We start from the raw sequence: 18,624 nt of genomic DNA on the forward strand, positions 1-18,624 counted from the left end.
CCCATAACATTCACACGCCACAGAACAGAATACGTTTGACAACATTTTACCACCGGTCAAGTAGCTGTCTCCTTCTTCCGGAACATTACCAAATGTATGCGTAAGGAACTTTTACTAATGACTCCTGTGACAGCCACCTGAGGCTCAGGAGGACATGTTTTTCATGCGCCTTTAACGCACTCACTGTGCTAAATCCAACTCCTTCCAGTTTGTGGATGCAAGTTGGGGGTGTCCGAGTATGCCGTACAAAGCGATTCCTCGAACTGAGTGAGCATATCTACCTTTGAAACTAAGGGAGACATGCTGGGGATTTCTCATGATGTTCCCTAAAGAGAAGGTCATAGGCTATGAAAAAGGGTAGTGTTTGGCACACAGGGGAGTCCATGAGAACGTAGCATATGTCCCAGCCAACATTATGTGCAGTGATGTGACTGTAATGCACTTAAACAGCAAACTGAACAGCTACTAAGTTCTGATGGAGGATGAACATGAAAAGCAGGTCAAACACTGACCTATACAACTCATTCTCCTACAGTGCTGGGATGGCACCAATGGGTTTGAATCCATACGTATAGATGATGTACATCCGTACTATCTTTACCATCTGCCATCTACCTGTGCAATATCTCTGTGAAGGCACACCTACCATAAGCTTTCCTTACCCATTCATGTCTCTGTTCTCATCAGAGTCCTTACTAATCCTGTATAATTGCCAAGTGCACCTATACTAGTTTGTGGATGCAAGTTGGGGGTTACCAAGTATGCTGTACAAAGTGATTCCTCGAACTGAGAGAGCATATCTACAGTTGAAAGTAAGGTAGACATGCTGGTGAAGAAAGGGTACTCCATGACAATGTGGCATATGTTCTGTCCTCTGGTATATGCAGGAGGGGAAATATAATGTATGTTAATTGAACAGAACACCTACCACGTTCTGACGGTGGATTTAGCTCTCAAGCAGTCCAAAAGGATGTCCATGATGAAGTAAACTTCTGAGGCTCATTGCCTAACGAAGCAGTGGCCCATGGACGTTCGGTATCCATGCACTGCCACTGAAAGGATTACCCAACGGCAGCTCAACCTCAGTCGATTTCCCAGAACTTTGCTTTAGTATGATACAGCTAAAGCAAGTAGGGATACAGAGGCCTGGTTGTGATGGACACTGGGGACAGTAATACTGACTCTCCTGCGCTTTCCATGCTTCGAGCACACTTTACAGCGCCGACATGGACGATCCTTTTTGGGTGTTTTAGGAATGCAATCAGCAAAGTGTCGCTCCTGCAGCCTTGCCACATCCTCCAGAACATATGAGGTGGAGGCTGCTGCTGCTTCTGTAACAGCAGTGAGGCTTTCAATTACAGACAACTGGAAGTCAAGGAAAGTCATGAGTCTTCCTGTGGTTGTCTGACGGTAAACAACATACGCATTATATGTTGTCATCTGAATCAGGTGGGTAAACATTTGTAGTGAGCACGTATACATCACACCTATTCAAGAATTTGACTGCGAGCAGTTTGTTAGAGCGCAATGCAGTACTCTCTGATTTCTGGAGCTTCTTGCAAACAAGCTCTTGCGGGAATCCTTTGCGGTTACAACAAACTGTACTGCAGGCCACAGTGCCAGCTTTGTAGAGCTCACTGAACAGCTCTACTCCTGTATAGAAACTGTCCACATAAAGGTTATAACCTTTGTGAAGAAGTGGCTGTACAAGTTCCCATACAATCTTACCTGTGACCCCTAACGCGGGAGGGCAACCTAGAGGGTTTAGGGTAGAATCCTTCCCTGTATACACTCTCAAACTGTACACATAGCCAGAAGAGCTCTCACACAGCATGTACAGCTTTATGCCATAGCGAGCTCTTTTGCTCGCAATGTACTGTCTGAAAAGTAGCCGTCCTTTGTACAGGATCAAGGACTCATCGACTGCTATATTCTTTCCAGGAGTATAGACCTCTGGAAACCTGGCAGCGGCTTAGGTCACAAAAGGGTGGAAGGGGGTGGGGGGGTATGGGGAAGTTGTTCAGCATCTCCTACACAACGCCCCCGCACTTAACGGGTTAAGAACTTCATTCTAGCAGAAGCTTGCCTCTTGCACTATAGATACAACAGTTTTATTTTGGGGGAAATGATCTACAATGTTTCTTCCTTTTATCAGATTGTTTGCACTACATACATTCCAAGAAGTAATGCATACATTCCATAATGACATTTCTTAAGAATGACAGCTGTACTATAATAATGATTATAGATATCTGGGCTTAATTGAGGATTCTGAACAGAAAATAGAAAATGTAAGGTTCACATCTGAATCAGCATTGTTACCCTTCAGGAAAAATAAATTTTACTTCAAACTTCTAGCTACTTTTTATTCAGCATATTCACTATTTATATATAGGACAAACTACTGCCGCCTTACATTATAAGGATATTGCACATCACTGATGATTTATGTGATTGTGTAGAGGAACAAGACTAAAAACGAGTTGCTTTACAAGGTCAGGGAACTCCAGGGTGACTTGTAATATCCTTTTAATATATGCAGAACGTACTTTATACTTCATAGTACATGGTCACACCATCACTTGTAACACAAATTGCTTAAATATTTGGTATTTTGCTCTTTGAAATGGAAGACATGTTATTGTTACAGACACGAAAAAAGAAAAGCAGAATAATAGCAGAATTGGTGGTGCAACATTAATAACACCAAAACAGTAATTTCTGTAAAAACATACTAGGACACCTTGGTGCTACCTGCTGCTTAAGGGCTGCTTCAGCAACGCGGGCGCTATAAAGCGCCCCGCACACCGCTAACAACTGCTCCCTCCATCTCGACTGTCCTGGTGGGACTCCAAGTCCAAGGACTCCTTGGTGCTACCTGCTGCTTGGGGGCTGCTTCAGCAACGCAGGCGCTATAAAGCGCACCGCTAACAACTGCTCCCTCCATCTCGACCGTCCTGGTGGGACTCCAAGTCCCAGGACTCCTTGGTGCTACCTGCTGCTTGGGGCCCGCTTCAGCAATATGGGCTCTTTAAAGCGCGCCGCACACCGCCGCTACGTGGGACGAGCCCGGGCCAAGCCCGGGCCAAGGGTGGGCCCATCCGCGCCTGTCAGAGCCCATTTGAGGCCGGGCTGGGCATCCCCTCTGAGCCCTAAGGTATGGCTCTTGGTCCATCTTGTGCCTGTGATTGTTAAAGCACCATCTTATAACTTGTGTAGTGTATTTATATTCATAATGGGAAAACGTAAGGCGAGGGGCAGCCCTACCTTGGGCTCTGCCCAGCCGAAGATACCCAAACTTGCCAAATCCATGCAACCCCTCTCAAACTGCGCTACCAAAGAGATTGATACTTTAATTGAAGAGGTGGAACTGATTTTAAATAAAAAAGAGAGAAACATACGGAAAGGGCTGAGGACAGGCACTCTTAATCCGTTCCTAACTGCCGGACCTCACTACAATAGTGGCGCACAACCCACTAGTGCCTTTCACAAGGTGCCGGCTCCCCAAAGCTCTTCCACGAACACTAGTTCCTCTACACCTCCTGTAACATATCCTATGCCCGAAGCTCCACAATCAGATGTATTTATTCATGAAATTCCTTGCTCCAACAGTTTCTTACTATTGGAGGCTCAAGATTCGGTAAGCGCCCAAACAAGCCCTACTTCATCACTGCCCGTGCTAGACCATCGCTATCTAAATCTGCGAGTGCTCCTCCTCAAGAGGACCTAAAACCCTTGGTGATCAGCTTGAAGAATGAAGTAGGAGAGCTGAAAATTCTAATGACAGAAATTCTCAACTCTCTGACTTATTACTCCGAGGAGAGATCTCCCTTGTCCCCACGGAAATAAGATAGCCCCTCCGAACACTGATTATCTTCCAACTCTCAGACCTTTGGCAAGTTCCAACCATGCTTTGGGCACCAAAAAGCCAGTGTATCTTCACAGAACCCCTGTGATTATCCGTGAAAGCACCACATGCTTTACAGGGGAACCCCACCCTTGTGCGGGACTGGAATAGGAGACAACTTCAGCAGACGGCCAGAGTCCACATTCTAATAGTGGCCATCATATTTATATGTGTAATGTCCCTCCCCTACCCTTGAAATTGCGGGAAGACAAATCCTCGCTCATCAACAAGGCTTCGCATTGGTTACGTCATGTTAGAGGCTGTGGTTCAATTATCCATGCGAATATACTTTCAGATGATCGTCTACGCAGTACATCTGGTGATTGGGATGCTATAAAACTTAGTCTTACCAGCTCTCAGTTGGTAAAGGGCTTGTTGCATATGCAAGCACGCAATTGCACTCGAAAGGGAACTGCTATCTTCCTCAGTGACAGTTGGCCTGCCACTGGTACCGGGAGGCCAAAACCTTTGTCCACCTTGGCCCTTATGACGTCAACCAAGGTCCTGGGACATCCTGCTTTTAATGGGACAATACCTGGCCCTGCCCCCATGAAGGACACGAGACCTGTTCTCAAAGCAAATAATGCACATTAACTTGACTCCCAGGGGGCTACTTCTGACATTGACTGACTATATTTATCTGTGCTCTATAATACTAATAACAATCTCTGCCCCGTTGTTTTATCATCTTTCAATCAACCCCCAATTTTAGGACCTGTTCCCTTATGGAGGCCGCAACCCGATCCCATCGATACTCTATCAACTATAAATTCTGCAGAGCACTCCAATATTCTTTATTTTGCTGATATTTCTTATGAATCTAATTGTTCTACTGTCTTCTCAACAGTGAAGTTTTTGTCCTGGAATGTGACTGGCATCAGCAGTAAACTAGCTGACATAGATTGGGGGCGTACGTTGACAATTTCAACATTTGTCTGTTCCAGGAAACTTGGGCCATTCATAGCACGTATAGGCAGGGGTTACGCCCATTAAAAAAAAAAAGCAAGACCGTCTCCCGCTGACAGAGCAGCAGGGGGCCTTGCCACTTGGGTAAAAATGACGGAGGTGGGTGGTGTAGAGGAATTATATGTAGACTCCCCCGACATCTTGGCTATAGTCATACAGCCAAATCCGGGTCCCTCTGCCCTGTGTATAAATATCTATAACAGACCGGATTTTTCCAATCAGCGGTCCCCCACCATAGAGCTTCTGAATACTATTGTATTGAATCTCCATCCAACACACCATATCATTATAGCCAGGGACTTTAACGCGTTAATTGATCCCAACCCTGCCTTCGCTGAGGCTACGCAGATCGAAGATGCCATATGGAATATTCCTTCTCTCTCCTCACAGATAAATCCCCCTAAAGCTAGTACTAGGGCTCTGCAGATAATAGACCTTATGATACTCCATGGTCTTCGCCCTGGTAATGGGCGTTTCCCTGCTGATAATCCTGCCAGACCAACCTTTTTTAGGGGGTCATACAGTAGCACCCTGGACCTTGTTCTTTTTGACTTATGGGTCTTGCACCGCATAAAAGACGTGAAAGTGGGCAATCAGTACACCAGTGACCATGCTCCTTTTCTAATAGCATATGATAGTTATTTTATTTTAGGCGCTGTGTCTTCCCCTGATCCTGTATCCATCGGAGCTCTGCAGGTATCCAGCAACAAGCGCTTGGTGAGATGGGATTCCTTCCAGAACTCCAATAAATTATGGGGTAAACTACGCACCCTAGTTTCCACCCGTCAGCTTTTTGTTGATTACTTCTTACTTACTCTATTTGAGGTCATGTCGTTACATTTGGACCTCTTTTCTACTCTCAAAAATTTGTTCTTTAAATCTGTTAGGGTAACAGCCCATCCACCCTCCCACTCTAACAACAAGTGGTTTGACAAGAGATGCAGAGAGGTCAAGAGTTCCCTGATAGAAGCATTAAGAACAAAAGACAGAGACATAGCAATTGCTACTAGACAAAACTATGTTTCTATATGTAAGTCTTGCAAAAACTACTAGGAAGAGGTGTTATAGAGAGAACTGGCTCAGGCTGCCAGGGCCCCTGATCCTAAACGTTTCTGGTCCTTGGTGGCCCGAAGTGATCGAAACCAAGAATCAAAGCCAGAGTGCTACATTCCCTCTGAAGTTTGGCTTAATCACTTCAGGGAACTGTATGGCTCTCCATCTGACCGTGAATCTGTAAGTCCTGGGGAGGCATTACTTTCAGATCTGCCCTCAATCACCTTGACACCCTTCTCACTGAAAGTAACTGAGCTCGCCTTCATTGCTCAAAAACTAGGGAAGGCTCCAGGGCCAGATGGCATCCCCTCGGACATGTACAAAACAGACCTGAACAACTGGGGCCTATATGTGAATAGGGTCTCAAATACTGTTTTGATAAATAGATCTTACCCTCGGTCATGGAAGGAAGCAACTATCGTGCCTATACATTAAAAAGGGGAGAGGGAAATCCCAGGGAACTACAGACCTATTAGCCTCTTAGACAATTTACAAAAAATCTTTTGCTACCAGTTACTAAGTAGGCTAAAAAAATGGATAGCGGACAACCAAGTGCTTAGCCATCTCCAGGCGGGGTTTAGAGACAAAGTAAGCACAGTCAATCAGGTATTCCGTTTTCTTTCCATTAAATGGAAAATAGTCGACGTGGACTTAGGTCATCTCTTTGTGGCATTTGTAGATCTGAAATCAGCCTTCGATCTCGTCCCACGTCAAAAGCTTTGGGAAGTCATGAACAGTGTGGGGGTTCCCGGCCCCATGTTAAATATAATTGGAGATCTTTACACTGGCAATTGCGCTAGAATGTGGTGGGGTCCGAAAGGTGAGTTAACATTGGTTTCCCACAAATCGTGGTGTGAGGCAGGGCTGTGTGCTGGCTCCCACACTATTCCTTCTATCTATAAATGCATGCATCCCTTATCTCCTGGAATGTTCTAACAACGCACCTAGATTGGGAGGGCAACAGATCCCATGCCTGTTATTCGCAGACGACACCCTGTTAATATCACAAACGGCCACTGGCCTTTCCAATCTGCTCACAACGTTTGTGGCCTTTTGCAAAGACCATGGCCTAGAAATTAATTCAACCAAAACCAAATACACGATATTTGGGGACATAAGGCATAAGATGAGGAGACCCATCTGCTTGGAGGGCGTCACATTGGAAAGAGTGGGTGCCTTTGACTACCTAGGATTAAAATTGGAAGATTCACACAAATGGCATGCCCACCTCCAGAAATCAGCAATGTGCTTGAAACAAAGGGCGGGCAGCATTGTGAGATTCAACTGCATCTGCAAAGAGGCTCTATGACCTGTTTTTAACTTCGCTGCTGGAGCTGGCATGAGGCATTAACACATCACAACTCAAGTGCAATATGTTATTACAGTTGATCAGCTACATAACGTTATTATTACAGGTGGTTACAAATATTACAACTCAACTCTAACAAGGAAATTAGAGAGATACTTTTATACTCAGATTGCATGCTTCAATGTATTACTTGCCAATCATTTTCATATATTACATGTAATCTCTATAAATAAATTAGCAACAATAGACAATAATGAAGATTATTAGCAATGGGATGCACACTTATTTTACTGCTGTCTGATTTCGGATGAGGTGACCACATCACACCATGTTTGAAATCTGCTCATTGGCTTTCAGCAAAATAATGAACCACCTTGTAGATCCTCTGCCTAGTACATCCATCGATCCATGGTCCATCACTGAATTACCTCACAAAGCTGTTCATCTCCAGCCTCAGGTCTAGAAACCTCAGCTCTGCTAATAAGGTTTGTTTTACAGCGAACAAGATAAGACACAAGAAATACGGCAGACAAACCTTTTCAGTGCAGGACCCCTCTTTGTGTAATGCCCCACCGTTCCATCTGAGGCTTGCGGATGATATTGTCAAGCTTTGAAAATTCCTAAAGAATCACCTATTCACTAATGGATTTGGTTGATCCTCTCCCTTGCAAATCACTCTCCGCTCAGCTGACATTTGAAGACTGAGTTGGCTAGACACCTAAGACCAGTATACCTTTATTGTAGGCTTTCAGAAATCTAAAGGATTTGCCATTGTTTCTGACATATTGTATGGATGATAAACTTGGTATGTCCGAACCTTGCTTTGATTGACTATTTGGGTCTACACCACTTTGTATGGCAGAACATAATCATGCTACTTGCTTCTGTCCAAAGGCCCCAATGATTTACCCCCCCCCCACCCCAAGTCCTGGGAGGTCTTTGGGGTGGTGAATAGTGCTTGGAGAAACCTTATATATAATTAAGAACTACCGCCAAAGGAATTATAATGCTTATTATAAACACCAATAGATCTTTATCATATTTTATGGCAATTTACACAATGCCACAATGTCCATGGTCTGCCACCATTAATGTTTTTTGACAAATTTCTGAACATCACTCATGGGGTCTGACATACGTCTGTAAATATTTTAAATCCTTGAAAACACTGGTGTGTAGAAAAATGTGATCCATACAGTTTGCATTAGGAATCTGAACTAATTTCTTTTTAAGTTTTACATTTATCATTCCAATTATTTCAACTGTAAAAATGAATGAAGCTGAAGAAGATTGGTGCGTCCAATATATTTCTGGGATAAGACATTTTTAAAAATACAGAAAGATTGGCAATTTGTCCAGACGGGGCTTTGGGGTTTGCATTACTAAGTGTAAAGCTACTTTGTAAATGAAACTTATTTTTCAAAATAAAAAATCAGAACTTCCAAATAATGTAAACCGGTAAGGTGTTTTCAACTGGAACCAATGTTCAACATTCATATCACTAATAATGATAGACTTTGCTTTTTTGTGCTGATTGACATCTTTCAGCTTTCATTGTCATATGAAACACATTAAAATTAATTAATTCTCTATAAAATGAAAGCTTATAAGTGTTTTATGCGCTTGTGCTTTCTAAAAGGCATTCATTTAATCCGATATTTCTCCAATTTAGGGTATGATTTTCAGAGGACACTGCTCCGAAATGGTGACCAGCGTTTCCCTTTCTGGTTTTAAACCTGTGCTGTTTGAAAATGAACACGAAGGGCCTCAGTAGGAGTTTGGCCATCTTTTGGCAAGAAAACCGCGTTGGCAGCCACCAAAAAACAGCCAAATGTCCGAACCCTCCTGGATACTTGAGGACCAAAAAGAGACAGTCACCCCAGCAGTACAGCCAGTCCTCCCATCATATTACAATCCACAAATCACAACATTGCTTCTTTTACGGCAGACAACCATTGGTGTTGCAAACCACGGCAGTCTCAATTCACATCACACTGAACACAACACCACATTCAATAGTTTGAATACCCCACTCCTGACACACATCCACACTCCTACACACCAACACACTTCACTATAAAACACACCTCAACACAAACCCACACTCCTTTGCAAACAGAGCGTTGCACATAGTTTCAGACAACCAACATTTTTAGGAGGTACAAAAAGCAAGAATAGGCACTCAATAAATTTTAACTACACACATCACACACCTGCACAACATACACAACACACATTTTACTACCAACACAATCCACAACTGTCACCCACTCACATCACATCACCTCCACCTAATCATTTACCTTTGTCTGCAGCGTTTTTCTTTAAACACTACCACACTGTCTTCACGGCCACTACAATTTCCCTACAAAAACACCCACGTGTCATGGATAATGAGCTGAGGGTCATGGTGGAAAAAATTGTCAGGGTAGAGCCACACCTGTTCGGAGCACAGGTCCATCAAATATCAATTGCTAGGAAAATGAAGTTGTGGCAAACAATATACAACAGGGTTAATTCTGTAGGCAGCTATCCATGCACAAGGGAGGACATCAGGAAGAGTTTGAACGACCTAAGGGTAAAGGTATGTTCCATGGCATCCATGCGCCAGCTGGCAGTACTCAAGACTGGTGGTGGGCCCCCACCTTATCCCCCTACTTTCACATCTTGGGAGGAGAAGGACTTGGACATACTGCATCCTGACAGCCTGACTAGGATTCCTGGGGGAGTGGAGTCTGGTAAGTTCCCACAAAATCCATGTCACCCAATTGTCATTTCCAGCATGCTCCCTCACCACCTCAACCAACCCCAATTAACATACCACCCACTACACCTCTGTCCGAATGTTCCAATACCCCTCTTCGGCATGCCACATGTCCACTAAACTCACCTGGCTCCACAGTCCTTGGGAATGGCATGTGAAGTACTAGCAACTCAGAGCACTACCACTCCCAGGATGCAATATCCCACCATTGTGAAAACCTGAACAGTGCACCAAATGTGAGATGTCATGCATGTGAAACTAGCTACCAATCTAACTCATCTTGAATGTGCACGTGTGAAACACTAAATGCCAATGACAGCAATGCAATGACCACTCCCACTATCATCACTAGCAAAACACAGCTATAGCTGAGTGCCCAATCACAATGCCCTTATAAAGATTCCTAAGGTTGAAATGTACCCACCTGAAGTGGAAAGCTAGATTCCAAAGTGGATGCACATGCAGTACATCCAGTTGCATGCCAATGGCTATTGCTTTTTCCCATACTGTGTCACTACTCTGACACTATTGTGCATTGTACACCTCTTTTTTGTGCCATGTATCATGCCCGACACTTCAACAAACATGAACACCCATGCCAATAATCAGACAACATAAGATGGTATCAGTAGTCCAATCACTACCAACAGCTTTAAGCATGGTGTATGGTATTAAAATTACAGGGTTACATGTTGTACAAAGCAAAATTGTGCAGCAGCTGTCATTTCTGGGGATCCTTTGAAGCACTGGCTGCATCTCTCACAACATCAATAATACCCTAATTGTAACAGCAACTCTGTGTTCCATTTCTCACACAGGTAACCTTGCCTATATCACCATGGACAGGGAACCAGAGACTGTTACTTCACCTCTGGATAAAGACCCCAGTGAGGACAACATCCCTGGATGTCTGGACACTTAAGACGAAGATGGCCCTACAACTGTCAACCTCACCCTTCCCACATCGATTCCTCCCAGCCTTGTTGCCTCAACATTACATGCAACCATTTGTCCCCAAACCTGTGTCCCAAGGATTGACTTATCCATTGTGTGCCCCACAGTACAGGTGCCTGAGTCTCCTCTTGTCATTCCTGACAATGATGATCCTGTAACCACTGGGAGTAGGCACTGTGCTCGGGCATAGGTGTGTGGGAGGGATGCTGTGGGCCTGAGGATGGAGACTCAAAGGGACAATACTGACCAGGAAACCGAGCCTACTAAAATTCCCAAGGCATGATGGGCTAGGTAATCTCCATGATGGGGGAACTCCAACAGCTGCAGAGGGACAACCACTGCAAAGTCATGCAGTGGCAGGCACAAAACACCAGCCTGGCTTCAATTGCTGGGGTGCTGAGGGACATTAACACTACCCTGAGCAGGTCTGCATCACAACATCAGGCCTCTTCCACTAGTAATGACTCTTCAGACCCTTCAACATCTGCGGCTTCTAGTGTAATTGAGACCCTGCCAGGAGAAGGATATGCCTCAGACACCCCACCCTCTGTAGCAGAGGAACCCCCCGCAAATGTGGTCGTCCACCCAGACATCCAGGAGGAGCAGATGCCAAGGCCAAACCCACTTCCAGGAAGAGAACCTCTCTTGACTTGTTCCCCTTGTGTGCCACAAATACACCCTGTTGACTGTTCTGAAACTAATCTCCATATTCCCATGGTGCAACGACACTAGACTTGTGTGTACTAATGGTGCAGCAGTTACCCTCATGATTCCAGCCACCATGACTGAACCTTCACTATTTATTTAACGTGTTTTTAAGTTACTAGTCACACATATTGTTTTACTGTCCACAATAAATTACACTTAAACACAGGTCCTGTGTACGTGTTAATTATCAACCATGTACAACTGTTGTGCATGCCAACTCTGGTATCATTATGTCCCTCTGTATTGTACAACCTTTGTTATGGGCATCACACATAGACTCTATCAGCAGGAGGCTTGTTAAATTAGGATTGTAACATGGACAGATTCAAAAACAGTTGTATTCTACAAACAAATATTGGTAGATATGCAAACAACACATAGAGCATAAGTGATAGTAACATCAGGATGTTTGCTAAGGTGTCAGACACTGCTAAACCACAGGATACAGATGTTAGGGAAATGTCAGCCTTCCTACAAGCCAGGAGGCATAAAGATTGGTCCTCTGTATCACCTGGTAAAGCCTTAACACATACCCATACCTTAGCTTCCTAATATTCATTCCCCATGGTGCAAATAGTTGTCAGTACTGATGTCCTCAGTCCAGGGATCTTACCCTTACATTGGTCACAAACCTGTAGGCTTGCCATACCCCTATGTCAGTCCACAGAAACGTGCATATTGGTCTGTAGAGTAGGAACACACTGACAGCTAGGTTTGAGATGGATTATATACAACAGAAACCATTGTGATGGTAGAGGCTATGGTTATACATTTTCATGTGTTAGACACATATGGACATACAAATGACACCATTTGACCACCTCCAGTACCCTACAGGTTATCTTGATGGGAAAATACAATTCCATCCCAGTGTCCCAACAGTCTGGCCATGTCAGTTACACTCCACATACTCATTGCAATTATTACCTGGTTTCAGCCATGTGCACTTCTCATGTCTGCCTGCAATTCCCATTTGCTTCTGAGGCTGTCTGTGACTTGCCAAGGATGAGGAGCCAGACCCACCACTTGAACGTTGATGGAGTGGTTGATTTTCCTGTTCCTATATACCTGTTCACTGGCACTGGGGGGAACCAAGGCTCCATGGGTGCCATCTATAGCTCCAACCACATGTTGAATGTGTCCCATTGCATAAAACTCTGCCTTCACATAGCCAAATCCGCACATTGGAGAAACCTGATGTAGCTGTCCAGGTTTTTCCACAATGCAGACAGTACAAACCAGACTGAAAATGGGCTGCGACATCCCTGCAGTTAGGGCCACTGTATTCTGAAAGGACCCAATGGCCAGGAAGTGTAGCACTGACATTACTTGAATGATGGAAGGTATGCTATAGGGATTGTGAATGGCAGCCATCAGATAAGGCTCCAACTGATCACAAAGATCCATGATTGTATGCCTATTCAGGCAATGTGTCTGGATAGTATGTCTCTTCTTCACTGTGTGCAGGTCTACTAGTGGGTGGTACACTGGAGGTTGACTTCCTCTCCTCATGCCAGGGTAACTATGTGGAAACATATACATTTTGTATGTGACATGAACAATGCATACATAATGAATATGTACTTATACAACTCACACATATCTGCAGTCGAGGTTGGTTGCAACATCTGACATCTAGAGTACAGCATATTGCTATGCATCCTGTGACACTCCCCTTAGTGTACATTCCCTCAATTATCTAACATACTATACAAACATATTTATCTGTGACTGTCAGTGTTTGTTAGTCCAACTGAGTTTAGATGCGAAACATATTTTGTAACATTTTGTAAACCTTTTGTATCTACATTACCAACGCACATAGGATGTTGAGAATAGGTGTACATTCCTATCTCCAAAAATCACTCTGTTACACAGCTTTAATTACTCAGATGAACAAATAGACTACTAAATCTGAAGGCAGTACTTACTGATATTTAGCACAATATAGGAATTTGTTAATGATGCAGATTCAAAAACATTTCCATACATGAAATGTGCTCAAAATTGCAGACGCTTTTGTACGTGGCAGACGTGACCACCATCTCCTGCAGTATTCCTCACTTGACTCCAGACACTGCTGCCAGCAAGACCTCAATTACCTGAGCTGCTGTGTATTGCTTCTGTGAGCTATCATGTTACATCCTGCAGGTGATATGGCCCCAGCCATCAACTAGAAGAGCTGGACAAGCTTGTGGGGGAGGTCCTACCCCTGTATAGACATCTATAAGGTGCACCAGAGGAACAGGTAAGTCCAATGGTATAACAATGTGTGAAAGGTGGGGTGTATGATGGGGTACCTGACATGTAAAATTGTGAAAGTGTTGATGCATGCAGATGCTAAATTGTGCATGAGTGTGTACTGAGAGGATGGTAATGTTTGCCTACTTGCTATCACTGACATGTTTTCTCTACTTGTAATGGTATGGTGCATGTGGACACAACTTTTTGCTTTTATCTGTGTAATCCATGCAGGTCTATGCAAAAACAAGAATCTGGTGTGCCATCGCCAAGCAAGTGTGGACTCTGGGGGTCCACAACTGGCAGAGCACCCACTGTAGGAAGCAGTGGGAGGACCTAAGATACTGGGCCCGGACGACTGCAGAGGCCCAGCTGGGGATGTCCTCCCATCAAGGGAGGGGTGCCCATCGGACCTTGACCTCCCTAATGGCCCGCATTTTAGCAGTGGCCTACCCTGAGGTGGATTGGACATTTGAGGGCAGCACAGCAGCCACAAGAGGGTAAGTACTGACTAAACACATGTACATGCCTCTGCAGTTAAGTGTATGATGTCTAAGTATCTCAGCTGTGACAGTGCGGATAGTGATACAGGTAAAGGGTCTCCTAGGAAGACATAGTACTACAGTTGCCACCACTGATACACAGATGTGGATATTGTATTGTGTACAGGGACATGTTACTCACCTATGTTGGCCAAATAGTACGATAGCATGTGGTGATGCACATGTGACAGTGTCATATGTGTACCTCTACACTGCTATACATATGTGTTACCTGCTGTGTCATCCTTCCCACCGACTGATCCACAGTCAATATACCCAATTGGTAAGTTGTCTAGCTCCTTGATCTCTGACCTGTCCTATTCCACTGGATCTAGCTTTATGCGCTACATAATGTCTCACATATAAGTAACAGGGCCAAATAACGCTGTGTTCTGAAATAAATAGAACTTCATGTTAGACAGTCATCCCAAGCAGGAATTTGACTTGGCATACTTACTAAACTCCCACAGAGTAGTGAGGCGGTGTCCCCACTGATATGTTTGAACTATACATTGGCAAATGTGATGTTTGATCAGGGTAGACATACTACATAGTGAAAAGGATGGTGGTAATAATACATTGATGGTACATTGACGTGTTTTAAATCATTGTGTACCATATGCATGGTATTGAGAAGGTAAGTGGCTAGCCTGCTGGTCCCTTAGGCCATGTATTATGTCCATGCTACATGGGGCAGTACCATCGCTATGTAGGTGTAACTTGCACTGTATTGTGCCTACATCATGTGTCAATTGGTACTCTGTGCCTTTTGTTATGTTGACGCTTCTACTTTGCCATACTTACCTTTGCTAATCGGCGGCCCTTAAGGCAGATTTTGTAATGGAACATCTCATTTCAACCTGTCTTAATAGTGTAGCAGGTGTTCCATTTGACACAAACATGCTGGTGGAATGGGATATGTTGTCAGTCAATTTGCTGGACTCTTGGTGTATATGTCCATCATGGTTACATTAGAAGTGCATTATGTCAGTGTTACTTCAGTCGTAAGATATTAGGTTACACATGTCTGGACAGATGTTCATGAAGTAGGTTTTTTGGTATAGTTATGTATAGCTTTCTACTCAGCATGAATAATGGAATAGTATGTGGCTTTAATGCACATGATAAGTGTCCACTGTATTGGAGGTGGTTGGTATGCTCCCTGTGGTTGTCTGTAGGTTTCTCCTGTGTGCTAAGTAAGCCCCTATTTCTGGACTTGACTTTGTTGACTATGTGTCAATGAGTAAGATACGTTGGTACACAAAGTCTATCTAACCATTTTTAAAAGACTTTTGATAAATGTTTTAATAACATGCTATGTCATTTTATTAGCCTCAATCTTTGGGTATGCCATATGTAGTGATTTCATCTGAGGTATTTGAGATTGTGAATATTATGGACAGATTCACATGTTAGGTATGTGTTTGCAAAGCAATGTGCTGTGTTGTAGTTGAAATTAGATGAGTTTACTTCCATGCAACATGAGTACTGGTGATGAACTGAGCAAGTGTGGATAGGGGTAGACATGATATTGTGATGTTAGTTAACAGGGTTTTCTAAGGATGATTTGCTGATACACAGTGATGATCTGTAAAGGAGAGACTTTTTATATTGCTAATTCAGCTTGTGCATGAATAATATGTATTCCAGCTGAATTGATGGGATGGTGATGTAGTGGTCAGATGGTTATCTTATGTTGTGGGTGTGACTGTTGCCATGTAGGATTGTTGGAAGTATGTAGTTATAACATGATGTAGGCTCTACATAGATCCTACCTGGTGCTCTCTAAGAAATAGATACAATTTTACTGCTGTGTTTGATGTAATGGATATGTATGTTAAGAGTGTGATGACCCCCTCTCTCTCTCTGTTTCACTGCATTAGCATCGGCAGGCAAAGGAGACAGGGCACAGCAAAGTGGGGAATCTGCTGGCCATGGGACCTGAAGTGCCGGTCCCATGGCACAGAGGATCCAGTTTATCACCCTCAGAATCCTCCTCCAGTGGACACTCCGTGGTGGTGGCAGACCCATCTGGGACCACCCCAGCACCATTACAGTCCACCACCCTCTGACTACCACCACCTTCCCTGTATCTCCCAACCCAGCTGGTGTCACATTTACTCATTGCTTACAGCTTGGGCCACCTGGAATTACAGGATAGACTCGGTCTTTGTAGGTCCTGCTCTGACCAAGGTAAGGGCAACCCTTTCTGGTAGCCACGGTGCAGTTGGCAATGGGACGCAAAAGGCAATCCGTGCCCTCCAGAAGGAGTCCCAGAGGAAAAACCCAAAGGGAAAAAACCTCTATGACTGGAACTCCCAGGAACAGAGAATAAGCACAAGAATAAAGGTAAGCCTTCCAATCAAAAAACAATAACTGGAAGAAACTGGAATGAGAAAAGAAAAGGTTGAAGGAAAAAACAACCAGAGCGTGATCACCAACAAACAAAGTGTTACAGCGCAAAGAGAACAAGAATCCCACTCCTTAAATACCCCTAAACAGGAAGTGACATACAGGAAAGGTAAAAGATGCCATGTTGGATTGGGAAAAGGACTATAGGAGAAAATGGATGAAGATGGTATTTTAGAAAAGGAACCTAATGCATGCTGGGAAAGAGGTAGAAGAAAGGCATGCTGGGAAAAAGAAGAATATGGCCCCTATTTGGAAAAACGAAAGAAGAAAAGAAGAGAAAAGAAGACAGAGAAAAAAAATAGGTAATCACCTGGTAAGTGAGGGGTGGGCGCCTACTTCTAATTCCGAGGGCGCGCCATACCCTGAACTCGCCGAGGCCCGATGCCCAATCTAGGGCCTCAAGTGAGAGGAGGCCGAAAAAAGGGGCCGCAGCAAGCCTTGCGGCATGGAAAATGAACCGAGGCACCAACTGCGTCCCGACCCTGTATTCCTGTTCTGGCCACAGCGCAACAGTTCGCCGTGCCCACTCACCCAAGGGGGTGGGCACCTCCTTTGCTGCAGGCACCTCTGCCCCAGCCCTTGTCAGCCCTGCTGCCCTCAGTGAGGAGGCTATTGACCTCCTGAGGTCTATCTCTGTGGGTAAGTCAACCATTGTGAATGCCATCCAGGGACTGGCAACTCAACTCCAACATAGTAAAGCGTGCATGGATGACATTCACGGTGCAGTGGCTGGCCTACAGAGAGTCTTTCAGGCTCTGGCCTCAACACCGATGGCAGCCAGTCATCTTTTATCTCCTGCCCCCTCCACCTTCCTCTTCCCAATCCCAAACCCCTCTTCCCTGACCCAGCTAAAGCACACAGACAGACAAGCATGCGTCCACCTCAACATCCAAGGGTAGCTCAGACAAACATAAGCACCAAAAGGCACACCACCGGCATGCACACAAGCAACATACACCTGCATACACAGCATCAGTCACAACCTGTCCTGACACCCCCTTGACCCTCAGCATCACTGACAGCACACCTAACACGCCTGCACATACCACACTGACATTCACATATCCGGCCACTATACCTATCCTACCCACAGACAGCACCACAGCAGACCCTCAGACGTCCACCCCAGTCACCACACCCACAGACACCACAAACACAGAAATGCCTACATTCAGCACATCCACCATACCTGCATTCACCACCCCAACAGACAGTCACCACCAACCACAGCACCCCAGCACATGCACCCCTCTCCTCCTAAGACACATAAACACCCTCACTTACCCACTCAACAGACACCCACAACCCACCACCCACAAACCTACCTCTCACAAACATGCTCTCAAGACATCCACACCAACACCTCAGACAACCACTCCCTCTCCCTCCACACCCAAACCCTTTTCCTATGACCATCCCTGTGTGTATAAAAAAAGCTTTCCTTTTGGAGTTTGCCCTTTTTCCTACTTCTCACCCACCCCGTGATACCCCTAAACGGTCTGTGTCCCTTCCCAAGTCTGGCCCTTCCACTTCAAGACCTCCCCTGTCCCCCTGCAAGTTCCCATGCCCCTCTCCCTGCCAAGAAGTCAACCCCTCCACCTAAAAGCTAACCCTCCATTTAATCTAAGGCCAAGCCCAACCCCACTCAAAAGCCAGAGCCCAAAGGCCCCCCTCCAGGACCTTGACACAAACCCCCCTCTCTACCCCACCCAGATAATCCCCGAGGTGCCTGCCTGCCCCATTGATGCTCCTTCCTGTGGAGGTTACA

Source organism: Pleurodeles waltl, chromosome 11 (assembly GCF_031143425.1).
Source record: "Pleurodeles waltl isolate 20211129_DDA chromosome 11, aPleWal1.hap1.20221129, whole genome shotgun sequence".
Lineage (NCBI taxonomy): Eukaryota > Metazoa > Chordata > Amphibia > Caudata > Salamandridae > Pleurodeles > Pleurodeles waltl.